Here is a 12,382-nt window from a genome sequence, read left to right as displayed (position 1 = left end):
GTCAGCGCTAACATTCATGTGGTCAACAGGGAGCTGAATCAGGTCCCCATTCTAGTTGGTTTATTGTCTTTTAGCAGAGTTGTTTTTCAGCCAGATGATCAAGCTGAGCATACTCACTGCATGTCTTCCTGCTCTTAAACCTGGCACGACGGGGAGTGTCATGGTTTAACCCCAGCTAGCAACTAAGCACCACGCAGCCGCTCGCTCACTCCCCCACTGCTGGGATGGGGGAGAGAATCGGAAGGGCAAAAGGGGAAAACTCATGGGTTGAGATAAGAACAGTTTAATAATTAAAGTAAAATAAAGATAGAACAGTAGTAATAGTAGTAGTAACAACAATAATAAAAACAAGTAATAATAGTACAATAGTAATACAAAGAAAGGGATACACTGTACAATTGCTCACCACCCGCCGACCGATGCCCAGCACGTCCCCCAAGCAGCAATCGTTGACCCTCCCCCAGCCAACTCCCCCCGCTCATATACTGAGCATGATGTCATGTGTTATGGCATAGCCCCTTGGCCACTCTGGGTCAGCCCCCCTGGTTGTGCCTCCTCCCAGCTTCTTGTGCACGCGGCAGAGCATGGGAAGCTGAAAAGTCCTTGACCAGTGTGAGCACTACTTAGGAACTACTTAGCACTAATTAGCAAGAACCAAAACATCAGTGTATCATCGACATTGTTCTCATCCTAAACCCAAAACACAGCCCCATATGGGCTACCAAGAAGAAAATTAACTCTACCCCAGCTGAAACCAGGACAGGGAGCACGTGGCCAAGGGCAAGGGCAGGGATGGCTCCGTTCAGGCTCTGGTTTCAGATTAGTTTGTACCAATTGTGAGATTGCACCACAGGCCATGCGAGTCAACAGTGTTAGCGCTTTACTGCTAGTTCAGTGCCGTGTCTGGAGCGTTCAGTTCCCTGAACAGCCAGCTAGTAGTATTGTCTCTCTGCCACTTGTCTGTCTTCTGCAGATTAGGAAACTGAGAAAGAAGGTGAAAACTCCATTCACATGCTTTCATTTGCTGGCATGGGACGAAGGCTTTAAAATTTCTACTTAGTTACTGGTATAGATGGGATATATAACTAGGACTTCAGTGGGAGACAACTGAGCTAAAGATGAGTACAGGGACTCCCAGTATCATGGGACACTGTTGAGACCTTATTTGACATGCAATTAAAATATTCTTCAAAGAGGTTTTTTAAAGGAAAAAAGTTTTAACAAAATTGCTGCTTTGCTGAGAGGCAGCACAACTGGATCAAATTAAATAAACTCTGAATTTTAAAAGCATCTTGTGATTTGAGATGCTGCAGAGAGCCTCTTTAAAAGGTGTCTGAGACTGAGCATCCATCAACTGAGGAAATCCCTAACACTAGGGGCTTTAGAAAAATCTAAGCTTTCATATTTGAACTAGTTCTCCATACAGCTGGAAATCTAATGTAAACAGGGCCTAAGCAACTTGGCCAAAGTAATTTAGGGAACCAGAACTGCTGGCTGCTAATCCTAGCTCAAGTTTCTAGCCACATGACCGGAATGCTAACGTTTGGCTTTATCGTCTTCTGTTTTCCCTTTAGTCTCTGCCGTGAGGTACATTGGGGGAACAGTAGAGCAATGAAGACTGTTAACAGAACACCTCTGCCCTCTTTCTTAAGAAGGACCTGGTTTTTGCTGAGGCGTGGGGAGAGACGTGCAGACTGCATGATAACATACTTCTGTGTGAGAAGTCATTCTTGGCTATCTCTCACTTTAAAAATCATTGCACATGGGAGGTTAAGGAGGGTGTGAATAACCTGGTTTCTTTTTTGGAAGGTGACACAGATGCAGTACATTGGAAGCCTGCACAGCTTTCTTATTAGTTATGTGTTATCATTACATCTGCATACCACAGTCACAGGTCAGCACCTGATCCTGTCAGCGCTCTACAGACACCGTGGGAAGACGTCAGTTATTGACCTAAAGATCTATCTTACTCTTAGATTTTAAGAATAAGACAGTTGGATACAGGAAGATGGGACTGTGCAAGGTGACAATGATTGGTGAGCAAAACAAGCAGTTCTCATCATGGTTGCAACCTCCTTGGCAGCGGAGATAATATAGAAAGAGAATTTGAATGAGACACAAAGTGGCTTTGTGAACGCTTATGGGAGAGCTGTGCCCAGGTGAAACGTGCATGTAGGAAAAAAATAGGGGGTAGATAACTTTTCAGATAATGCTTATTTTTTATTTAGGTTACCTCCCAAAACAGTTGCTCCAGGACCCTGATTATAAGTCTTCTGGGGTTAACATGAACACTGTAGTTTGCGTCAGGAGTGAACTGTTGAAGCAAACCTTCTGATTGTCCCTACTTGGTGCACGTTGGTTTACACCACAGACTGGTCTCAGAGCACATTAATTGGATTCTTTTTGAGTGAAACTAAACCAGAAATGTGTTCCAGCTGCCAAAGAGGGGTCAGACATAGAGAACCAGACAAGAGATAATCTAAAATAATTTTTAAAATCCCCACAAATACATTTAGCATGGAACCAATTGCTTTACTCTACAGATGCACTCCTATTGCATGGTCCTACTTGCTAATGTAGACCTAAATTATCTTGTTTCTTTTTTGTTGTTGTTGAAAGGAATACAGCTTTTTCATAGAGTTTCAAGTGCTCTTTGCCTATATTTCTTAAGTATGCTGATATCCTATCATCTGTAATGCCTCAATGCCATTTGCTCAGATAGCATTATATGCTCTGCTTAGTGTTTGCAGTGAAGTTGCACCTATTTCAGGACAAAGTTTCTAGATTCACAGTATACATCTTGTAAGCTAAAATGGTGTATTGAAGGTAAATCTCAAATGCCTACTCAGCATTTTGGCAGTGGCACATATGGAAACAAACAGTTAAAGATGGTGAAGGTCAGAAATTCTGTCTCAGGGGATTTTGACTTGAAATGTGAAAATTTTAAGAAATATGTCACAGGTTTTAACAGAACATTTGGAAACACTTTTCCCTCTTTCCCATGTGTGGCCATAGAGTCATTCATCAGGCTCTCCTCCCCACTTACTTGGCTCCACAATGGAAATATCTAGGGGCAGCATACTGTTGATCTTGTATGTGTTTTATTAAGGCCTAGCGCATTTTCAGATCCTACAGAAGAGTTCAGAAGAGAAATATTCTGGTAACATGTGGAACACAGAGATGAAGCAGTGGGCAGAAACGTGGAAAGATTCCACTGTCTCCGTACACTCAGGGAGAGGGAAGAACTTAGCACAAGTTGTTAAGGGGTAATGTAGCACACTCTCACAATCAACGACAGGGAAAAGGAGGGCCCCAGAGAGGTGAAACCTGGTTCTTCCCTCAGACTTTACTTGGACTGGTACAGCTACCCACAGCCTCTCCTGTAGCGCTGTGTCTGAGGGTTTATATATGTATGAGGTGGTGGTCAGAGAGGGCGGTCACAGAAGAATCCTGGTTTCATTGGGACTGAACTCCTACGAGAATTAAGGACAATAAATTTCACCACCTGTCACCACAAATCCCAGGCACATTTTTTCAGCAAAGCCTTTGTAATACAATGTAAATAAGTAGCAACATAGCCACTTAATAGCAAGAAAAAAACAAAAAAAAAGTCACGCTAATATTAAAAGCACAGAACCCTTCTCCTAAGAAGGGATAAAAGAATACTAAACCACATGTTACAAGTGTCAGGTCACACTTGTAATTCATTCTTAAAAGGAGCTCAAAAATGTGCTAAGAAGACAATAAAGCTATTTTAATAGATTAGAATACTCAAAATACATTATATTTGAGTAGTATTTTTCTAAGCAACTGATAATGGCATTAAGTGTGTTGTTCACATAACAATACAAAATTAAGTCTGTGTAAAGACCTGTTCTGAGTGGGGTAGGGCAGCACGTAGCAATACACCATGATGCCATGTTTTTTCAGGCATCAGCTTGCCCCTTTTTTTCTGGGATAACAGCAGCTTGCAGGAAGCCTGGAGAAGCGCTGTAGTAGCTACTGTCCCCGAGGAAAGCAAGCGATCAGCCACTGCCACTGAAGTCTTGCAAGTGCTGGGCAGCAAGCTGGTTTGGGAGTTGTTGCCGTACAGGAGGGGGCAATAGTCTTCAGGATTCTCAGTTCTTTGTGTTCAGAATGCAGCAGGACCTCGATAATGCCTGCTAGGTGATCTTTCTGCACAAGACACAGACTTCCAATGGGTCTTGGAGCAGACCCCAGCTAACAGGGTCATGTTTGATCACTTCAGAAATTCTAACCAGCAAAAAGAATTTGTGTTAAAAGAAAAGAGAAAAAAAAACAAGCCCTTTTTGGCACAGTTGTTGCCACTGTGCTAAGAGAAAAAAAGAGGAGGAGACTCCTTACAAATGTTAGTGGATATGCTGCAGAGCAACTAACATTTAGTTTATTGCATAGAGTAGTCCTGAAATACACCTAGGGGTTACAGCATGCTGCAAACTAATTTTCTCCTGGGAAAGTGAAGGCTAGAAGCACTCAGAGTATATCTGTGCCTGCAGCTGGGTGAAGACATACCTCACCAAGCTTTACACCAGCAAGTGCTGTGGAAGTGGGCAATTGGCTATATTTCTAGATATTTTTAAGATATGACATATCTGGATTTGTGTGTCTGCGTGCATTGCTTTCAACCAAAACTGTCCATTTCTCCCCCCAAACAAGCAGATGTGGAAAGAACAAGTAAAGGAATGTGGCAGAAACACAGCTCCCATAGCTAAAAGATGTGATGTCCTGAGTTACGGTTTGTTTGCTGAAGGGTGAACTGTGGGAGAATTTCTGTGCCTTTTTGCTCAAGAAAAAGACAAACCCATTAAATAAGTCCATAACACAATACTGCACAATGAAAGACAGCAATGCCTCCTACCAGCATTTAGATTAGCAAGCAGAGGGAGGAAAGCAGTGTAGCAGAAAGATGAGACTGATGCAATCACTGTGTTTTTCCCAGGCATCTTGTTTGGTAGCTTTCAGGCCAGCAAAGGTTATCCTCTTTATGAGTGATCCTGCAACAGGGACTAACAGTACTGGGAGGCTGATGTTAAAGCAAATGATATCCGCTGCAGATGCTGTCCGTCAGGTTGTCAACGACTGATACACTTAGTTCACTTTCTGTTGGTGCTCTGCTCTCATTCTTCTCTACATCCCTTTCAGTAAGGACTCTTCCCTCTCTGGTTCTGGCAGGGAGTTTCAGGTATATCCAGGGACTCTCTATCCTTCAGCACCTTTAATTAGACATTAAGGTGTTACTTTTACTTAGGGACATGCAGATGAAGTTATTCCTTGTTTTGACAAAACAAAGACAAATGAAATGAAGAATTAGCTTAAAAATGTGAAATTTATACTTCCCATGAGCTAAATCAGGTGAAATCTTTTCAACTTAAATATAGACTATAATGGCTTTCATCAGTACCAGTATCACCAGCATCAGTAAAGTGACAGTGTCATCTCTGTCCATTCTGGACCACTGAGTGACACAAAGTGGCTGTATCCCCCTAACCAAACTCGCCTGTGCTCTGCTTGACTGAATATTGCCTTTAAGTTCCTGTTCACACAGGAATGGTTATCTCTGCTAGTACTGAAACTTGGAACTCAAGTGGTCTGACCTAGCAGAAAGAAAAGCAAAAAGCTCACAGGAATTCATGTCCTCAGCTATTTGTGCAGCCATTTTGCCATACACAGCTGTATGATAATATCATCCAAACTGGTCACAGCAGTTCAGGATATTGATTTGCAAGGGACTAACAGAGTTATCGGAGCCAGCTCTTACTGTGCATAAGCAATCATGCCATACATTTCTATCCAAATTTACCAGATCTCACTTTCAAAACCATTAACTAAGTTTGTCTTGCGATATATATTGGAAAACCTCCATTCTCCCACAACTACCCAAATTTGAAATTGCTGAATGAAGTGTTGTGAGAACAGAATCAGAATTTCTGAGCCATTCTGCTCAAGAAAATGGCAAACCCATTAAGTAAGTCCATAACGTAGTATTACACAACGGGAGATACACGGTCCTTGTAGGTTGTTAGTGCAACAAAAGGCAATACAGGACCTTAGGCAGGCAGAACATAATTTTGATTTATAATCCACTAAGCTGATTCCACCCATTCACACTCTCATGCCCACATACTTGGAAGCACTAAGACATGTGCGTGCCCGAGCAGTTTTGCCAGGATCACCTGTATGTGATACGAATGGCAACAGCAAATAGCTTTCAGGTCCTCACTACATCTCTTGGGTTCCTTTTAATTGTTGATGATAAATTGGGTTTGGACAGGTTTTTATATTCTTTAGGAGTCAACAAGTATTATGGGGCAATATTTTTCCTCAGAACCTTGTTTATTTTATCCTTCATGAATCTTCAACAAGGTTGCTGCCCATTCTGTTTGCTTCTTCATTTCACATAACTTTATGATTATGGTCTGTCTTAATGCTGAGATAACAGGAAGAGGAATGGCACTTCCAGCATGATGTAGCTTTGCCGCTTTGCTCCGTTGTTTCTTCTGATGCTTTCGCACGCACGTTTCCATCCAGACCAATTCTAGGATTTCTGTTACATATCTTTACACCCTGTAATGTCAAACAAGTTTTTCCACCATTCACTGTAAAGAAACTCGCAGTACATCTCAGCTTACTAGAGTACTGAGAATCCAGGGGTATGGCCCCAGAAATCTTGGTGCTGCATGCAAGTGTTGCTCCCAAGTGCATTACCTCAACGGACATCATTTGAGCATATATAACTATCACTCTGCAATGAAGTCAGCTGAAGGTCATTTCACATGCCTGGATACTTTCCCTTGACCCAAGGCTACTGCTCCTGCTTTCCAACCAGTATTCCTCCCAATATTACAAAGAAGAAGTTTGGGAATGCCTCACAGCTTACATGAAGGTACAAAGCGTATATGAAGAAGTAATACTTTTTATTAGCCTAACAGGAAAAAAAAAAAAAAGACAAGCATTCAAGTTCAAAGTTCTTTCAGCAGGTCACTCAGGGTACAAAAACACTTTAATGATGACTAACATAAGTCTTGCAAATACTTACGTATTCCAAGCTGTTTCTCCTTGCTGCTTATATTCAAGGGTGCAGATGTACGATGTCAGGTCAGCTGAAGAATAAAATGAAACCTTTCATACCTTTTTCCAAGTTGTCTAATTTTAGTGCATGTGAAGAAATTTTGATAATGACCTTTTAAAATCTATCCTTTATTATTTTCTCCTAGCATTAAGCACACTAGGTTTTGACGCTTTTTCAGTTATTACAGATTATTGACAAGCTCAAACCAACACTCTGAAAATAAAGAGTATTCAGTTCAAATTCCAACAAATTGTAGTCACAAGACTGGAGTCACCAATATGGAAGAGATCTATCTCTGAAAGATAATGATTCCTTTTTTTTTTTTTTTTAATTTATTTGCCTGATGGAAAATATTTTGTCATCTGGAATACGGAATTTGTCATCCTGGCTTGAATCAGTCTAGTGGAGCTCCGTCTTCAGCAAATGCATCTAGCCAAGTAATGGAGGACTGCGGAGCCAAATGGAGTAGTTTTTCTTTTATGACTCTTACAAATGATTGGTTTATTTGATGAGGTTTATTAGAGTGGCTTGCAACTCTGGATTTATTCCCTTTGGCATTGCAAAATTGTAGTTTAGGTCTTAGATACACATTTAGTAAAGAAATAGCTGCAACACTGTAAATTGTTATTGACCAACTCTTTGTTGTTGTCCTTCTGCCAGAGGTGAAGACAACCACATTTTCCACATCCTCCCCTGTAGAATCAGTAAAGCGAAAGGGTCCTTCAGCCAGTTTGATGTGAAATCTAGTAGTCTAGTAACAGAACCCAAATTACTGTGAGAGGCAGCTGATGCTGAGCATCCAGATTTCATATGATATTGGCTTAGAAACACTTAAACATTACTTGTAAGAGGTTTGGAAAAGATAACTGGGGCTGGGCAGGGAGGGGAGTAAGGATTGGTAACATCTTAAATCACTGCAACTGGTTCTTAAATGAAAAAGCACACAAGCGTTGGAATTCTAGTCTGCCATCACAGTAATTACTGTACCACGGCTTTTTGTCGTCTTTTACAAGCCTCTCGGAAGTGCTGATAAAAGTGTTCAGAATAGATAGGCTGCTCGCTTACATTCGTTCCAGAAGTATGGCCATTAGTCACTCAGGAGACAGTTTAAGAAAAAGATTGGCTTTTCCACTGTATCGAAAAGGAGATACTATTTGATTTTTGCCTTGAAATGCAGCTTTCAAAATGTTGAAAATGTGCATGAAGAATGCAAGGCTAGAAGTCCACCAATTCCAAAATTTAACAGGTGCTAGTTTTTTGTCCCATAAATTGCCAGTTGTTCTCAATGAGAGGTAAAAGAATGTGTAAAGGCCTCCCTAGGATTTAATAAATTGTAGCTGACAGCATGCTAAGGCCATGAAACACCTTCACAGAAATGTAGCTAGAAGCAAAAGCATTCACCAACAAAAAGGCACCAGACCAAAGAAGTTTTGAGCTTGAGTGAAAAAAGAGGCATTATACTTCCCATTCAGCACTATATAGGCACAGCATAAAATCCACAGAAAACTGAGAAGGAGTAGTCTCCCAAAAAACCCAGCAGTTATCTTCCACTGTATTTTTAGCATGGGAACATTGCCAGACAGCATCACTCAGCAGCCTCCCATAGCGTTCTTTGCTTCAACTAGACAATCTGAAAACCCAAGGAATGACTTTGCACTCATGCTCGCACCAAGGAAGCTGCAGGAGGTTTTCCATCCTTGCTTAGCGCAGTCAGTGGTACTAAAAGAGCTGTATTTGTCAACAGCTTTGCATTGCTCTCAGTATCATGTCAGTTATCCTTGCTCCTGAGGTTTCTGCTGGCAGCACTGTCCATGCTAAAGCTGCTAACAGCAGTGCAGCTGAATCACTGTGAGCAAAATTCTTTACAGTGCACCAAACTCGAGCTGACTCAAAATAGCTGTGATGCACTGTCATCAAAAAGTGTCTGCAAGTAGAAGAGATATCATTAAGGCTGGCCAAAAGCTGCCCAGTGTGAGCAGCTATGCGTCTTGTATCTAGCTGGGGTAGATAGTAGAGTTCTTTTCCAATACAGTAGCTTTGTCTAGAAGGATGCAGTTATTTGGAATATGGACAAGTACATACCATCAAGGGTGGAAACAGGAAAAAATATTCAGTGGGAAATTCTTAGTGGTGCTGTAGTCACAGCATTCACCTTTCCTTCACCAGCTGTGGGAGCATGGTCAGGTGACAGAGCTCATGGCATCTCTACCCTGAGGGCAAAGACATAAGTATACCTTAAGTAGATATACTGAAGCTAGCTTGAGGCTAGCTAGAGAAACCATAGAAGGTGTTGCCACATAGGCCAGTAGAAGCTGCAAAGCCTGTTTAAGTATCCAGGCAAAAGTTTGCATAGCCAGCCACACCAAGCTGCTACAACAACTTTCTCCAAATCATCTGCTCAGAAATTAACTCCAGACTGTCCCTGCAAGCTGCAGTCACATACTGATTGCAGTATGGGCCCATATTCTGTTTTACTCAGTACTTTTAGTGGTCAAGCTCTCTATGAGACATAGGAGTTGACTGGCAATCAGAAACTATTTGTCAATGAGGATTTTATATCCTCTCCCCAGGGGGCTCTATTGACACAGGATTATTCTGAAACGATATGTGGAATAAGAGTGCCTTTTTCTGCATTAGTACATTCAACTTTGCTGGTGAGTAATACATTAGCAAGGCATTCATAATTCTGTAGTAGTCATCCACACATGGAGCTCCCCTGAAGAACTAGCGGGCAGATTCTCACCCTGGTTTACTCCAGACTCGTCTGCAGGTTCCCTGGTTGGAAGGAGGTAGCTCACTGTTACTTCTCAACCAGCTCCCCAGAACGTTTTCATTTCTTCATAAATACCTTGGTATGGCTTCCTCCATATATCTCCCTCTTGGCAGACCCCAACTGAAGGGCTGTGCCTCTTCTGCTGGCAATTCAGGACCATTCTTTGCTGTAGGCCCTGTCCCAGCTTCTCTGTCTGTGCAATTTATTAAATACATCCTTTGCTATCCAATTAAGACATTTGTCTGCTCCCTTACACCTGCCAGCAGTAATATTTCTGTGCTGTATGAGCTTTAGGGGCTTGCTTGAGACCTGAAACGTGTTTCCACGTTGGAGGAGAGCAGCAGGCTCTTATCTCACTTCAGATCTCCGCAGCGTTCTTCCACCTCCAGAGAAAGACCCCGCGCCTTCCATCCTCGCCCTGTGCCAGCCAGAGCCAGATTGGCACTCCTGCTCTGCGGCAATTAACCGAAGTGGCATCGCTCACAGTGCTGCCAGTGAGACAGCAGCAAGGACGATAAATGCCTGCAGTTTACGCTCTGCCTTGGGGGGAACAGTAAGGCCAAGGATCTGGCTGGATCCTTACAAAGCCCTGCTCAGGCAGGTGCTTGCAGCCCACAGCTCAGGAGCTGCACCGTCCCTGGGACACTGGCCCTGCTGAGCCGGCGCTGAGGGGAAGGAACCCCAGCCACTGCCAGGGCCTCCCCAGGCGCCTCTCAGTAGCACTCGGGAAGGCATCCAGCACCACCTCATACTAAAAAAAGGATAAAATACCTCATACGCTGCAGTATGTGATTTTAGCTAGCTGTGTAAACACACATAATCTGTTCTTTTTCACTGGCCGTAAGCATTTGTAATCTACATACCTGCTGAAGTTTTTTTCCTTTGCATTACTTTCTAGAGTATTGAACCCAAGTGATTTTTATATTGAAATGATCTAAAGGGTAACGATAAACAAAAAGTTGCCAAATGATTCCGACATTAATTTCCACCTTGCCACCAACTGTCATTATCTGGCGTCTCACGTGGAAACAACTTTGCCTTCCTCCCGAAACCCTCTCACTGCCCTTGACAGGAGGCGATTTTATTTAATGAAGACAGGCATACTTCAGTATAAAGGTGTCGAGTGAATTATTCATGAGCTCCTTTATCTCCAAAGCATTCCAGCTGCTTTATCTCATTGTAAAATCGCAAAAGAAAATTAAAGTTTTTTGATGAAGTGCAGCTGTTGCTTTGAAAAGCATCTGTTTACCAACTAATATTGGGAGACAGTAACATCCTCAGCTTCTGCTGTCAAGCGGCAGAAGGAAAAGACCCGCAGACCTGGGCAAACAGATACACTGGAGAGAAACGAGCATAACTGACAACATCAGCACTCTAAGGAAATCTATATTCAGATATTTTTAGGTGCCTCATTTTCTGCAATTAATGTCTTGAGCAGTATTGAAAAAATGGAGCAGCTGAGCTTTTTCCCCCTCTTTATTCCCCTTTCTTTAACCTATGACTGTTCTTTAGTGTGACGTATTTCATTACAGAGCGGCCCTGTCATTAGTGCGGCATGTTGATACGTATCTTTACTCACGAGGAAACCAATATAGTCAGCACAGCTGTACATGAGCACAAGAGTCTTTGCATTTCATCTAATTTCAGAGCTGAGATGCACATACGCCGATTCAATTACAGAGTAGAATTCACTGCAGCAACTGTGGGCCTTACTCTTACTTCACTGGCTACATAGTTATTTAAATTTGCGCAGATGTGCAAAAGCATTGCAAAAGAAAAGATGATTTTTTTTCTTGCTGGTATTTTATTGTTGTGGAAGTACAAGTAAGCTGTATTTAGAAATAGGGTTAAAAAATCACCATACCTTTAGAAGTGAGACCAGACTACACATAAGCAGCTTGCTGAACTTATTAGAGCACTCGAGAGGTTTGTGAGAGCAGGCGCACTGCAAGCTTTTGCCCTTTATTTCACCAACTACATCCTTCGACCTTGTGGAGAGACTTCTGGTTTAAAAGACAAGTTACCATGATTTATACTTTTACCTCTTCTTCTTTATAATCTCATTGCTAAGTGTTTTCTCATAATCATTCAATCATAAAGAAAGTGCACCTCTGTGCCTACGCATGCAAAGACTGCCATGAACCACACGTACCACACATTTCACATCCCGGTGAGAGAAACTGGACTTCATCAGTTATGCTGCTTGTGAACAGAAGCACCATGTTGTTGACTCGTTTACAGCTGTGATACACAATCCACTTTTGCAAAGCTCAGCGATGAAGGGGTTTGGCGGAGAAATATCACAAACCACCTCCCCAGCTCTCCCTTACTTGCCGTAGCTGCCAGGCCCCGCTCGCAGCCCAGAGCTGGCAGCAGGCTCCCTGCCTCCTCCTGTCTCACCCCCCCACCCCGCTCTATTTAGCATCACCTCTTTCAAGGCTTGTGAACAGCACTTCAAAACATGATTCTCTTGTGCACTGCGAGAACATCTCTTTATTGGGAAGCAACTAAGGTTGCAT

At 42.4% G+C, this 12,382-nt stretch overlaps 1 long non-coding RNA gene across 1 annotated transcript; it reads right to left on the bottom strand.

Annotated features, from left to right (window-relative positions):
* Window positions 1-509: 509 nt before the first annotated feature.
* Window positions 510-9,494, bottom strand: LOC148055777 (uncharacterized). Its single transcript, XR_015705155.1, has 3 exons — window positions 9,173-9,494; window positions 7,058-7,121; window positions 510-5,234 (listed from the first exon to the last, which is right to left on the bottom strand). It is a non-coding gene; the product is annotated as an uncharacterized LOC148055777 (long non-coding RNA).
* Window positions 9,495-12,382: the final 2,888 nt, after the last annotated feature.

This window comes from Nipponia nippon, unplaced genomic scaffold (genome assembly GCF_047370975.1).
Source record: "Nipponia nippon isolate SJK-2023a ecotype South Korea unplaced genomic scaffold, ASM4737097v1 scaffold_2, whole genome shotgun sequence".
Taxonomy (NCBI): domain Eukaryota; kingdom Metazoa; phylum Chordata; class Aves; order Pelecaniformes; family Threskiornithidae; genus Nipponia; species Nipponia nippon.
The sequence above is the reverse complement of the archived record's forward strand: the minus strand, read 5'-3'. Positions and strand labels throughout refer to the sequence as shown.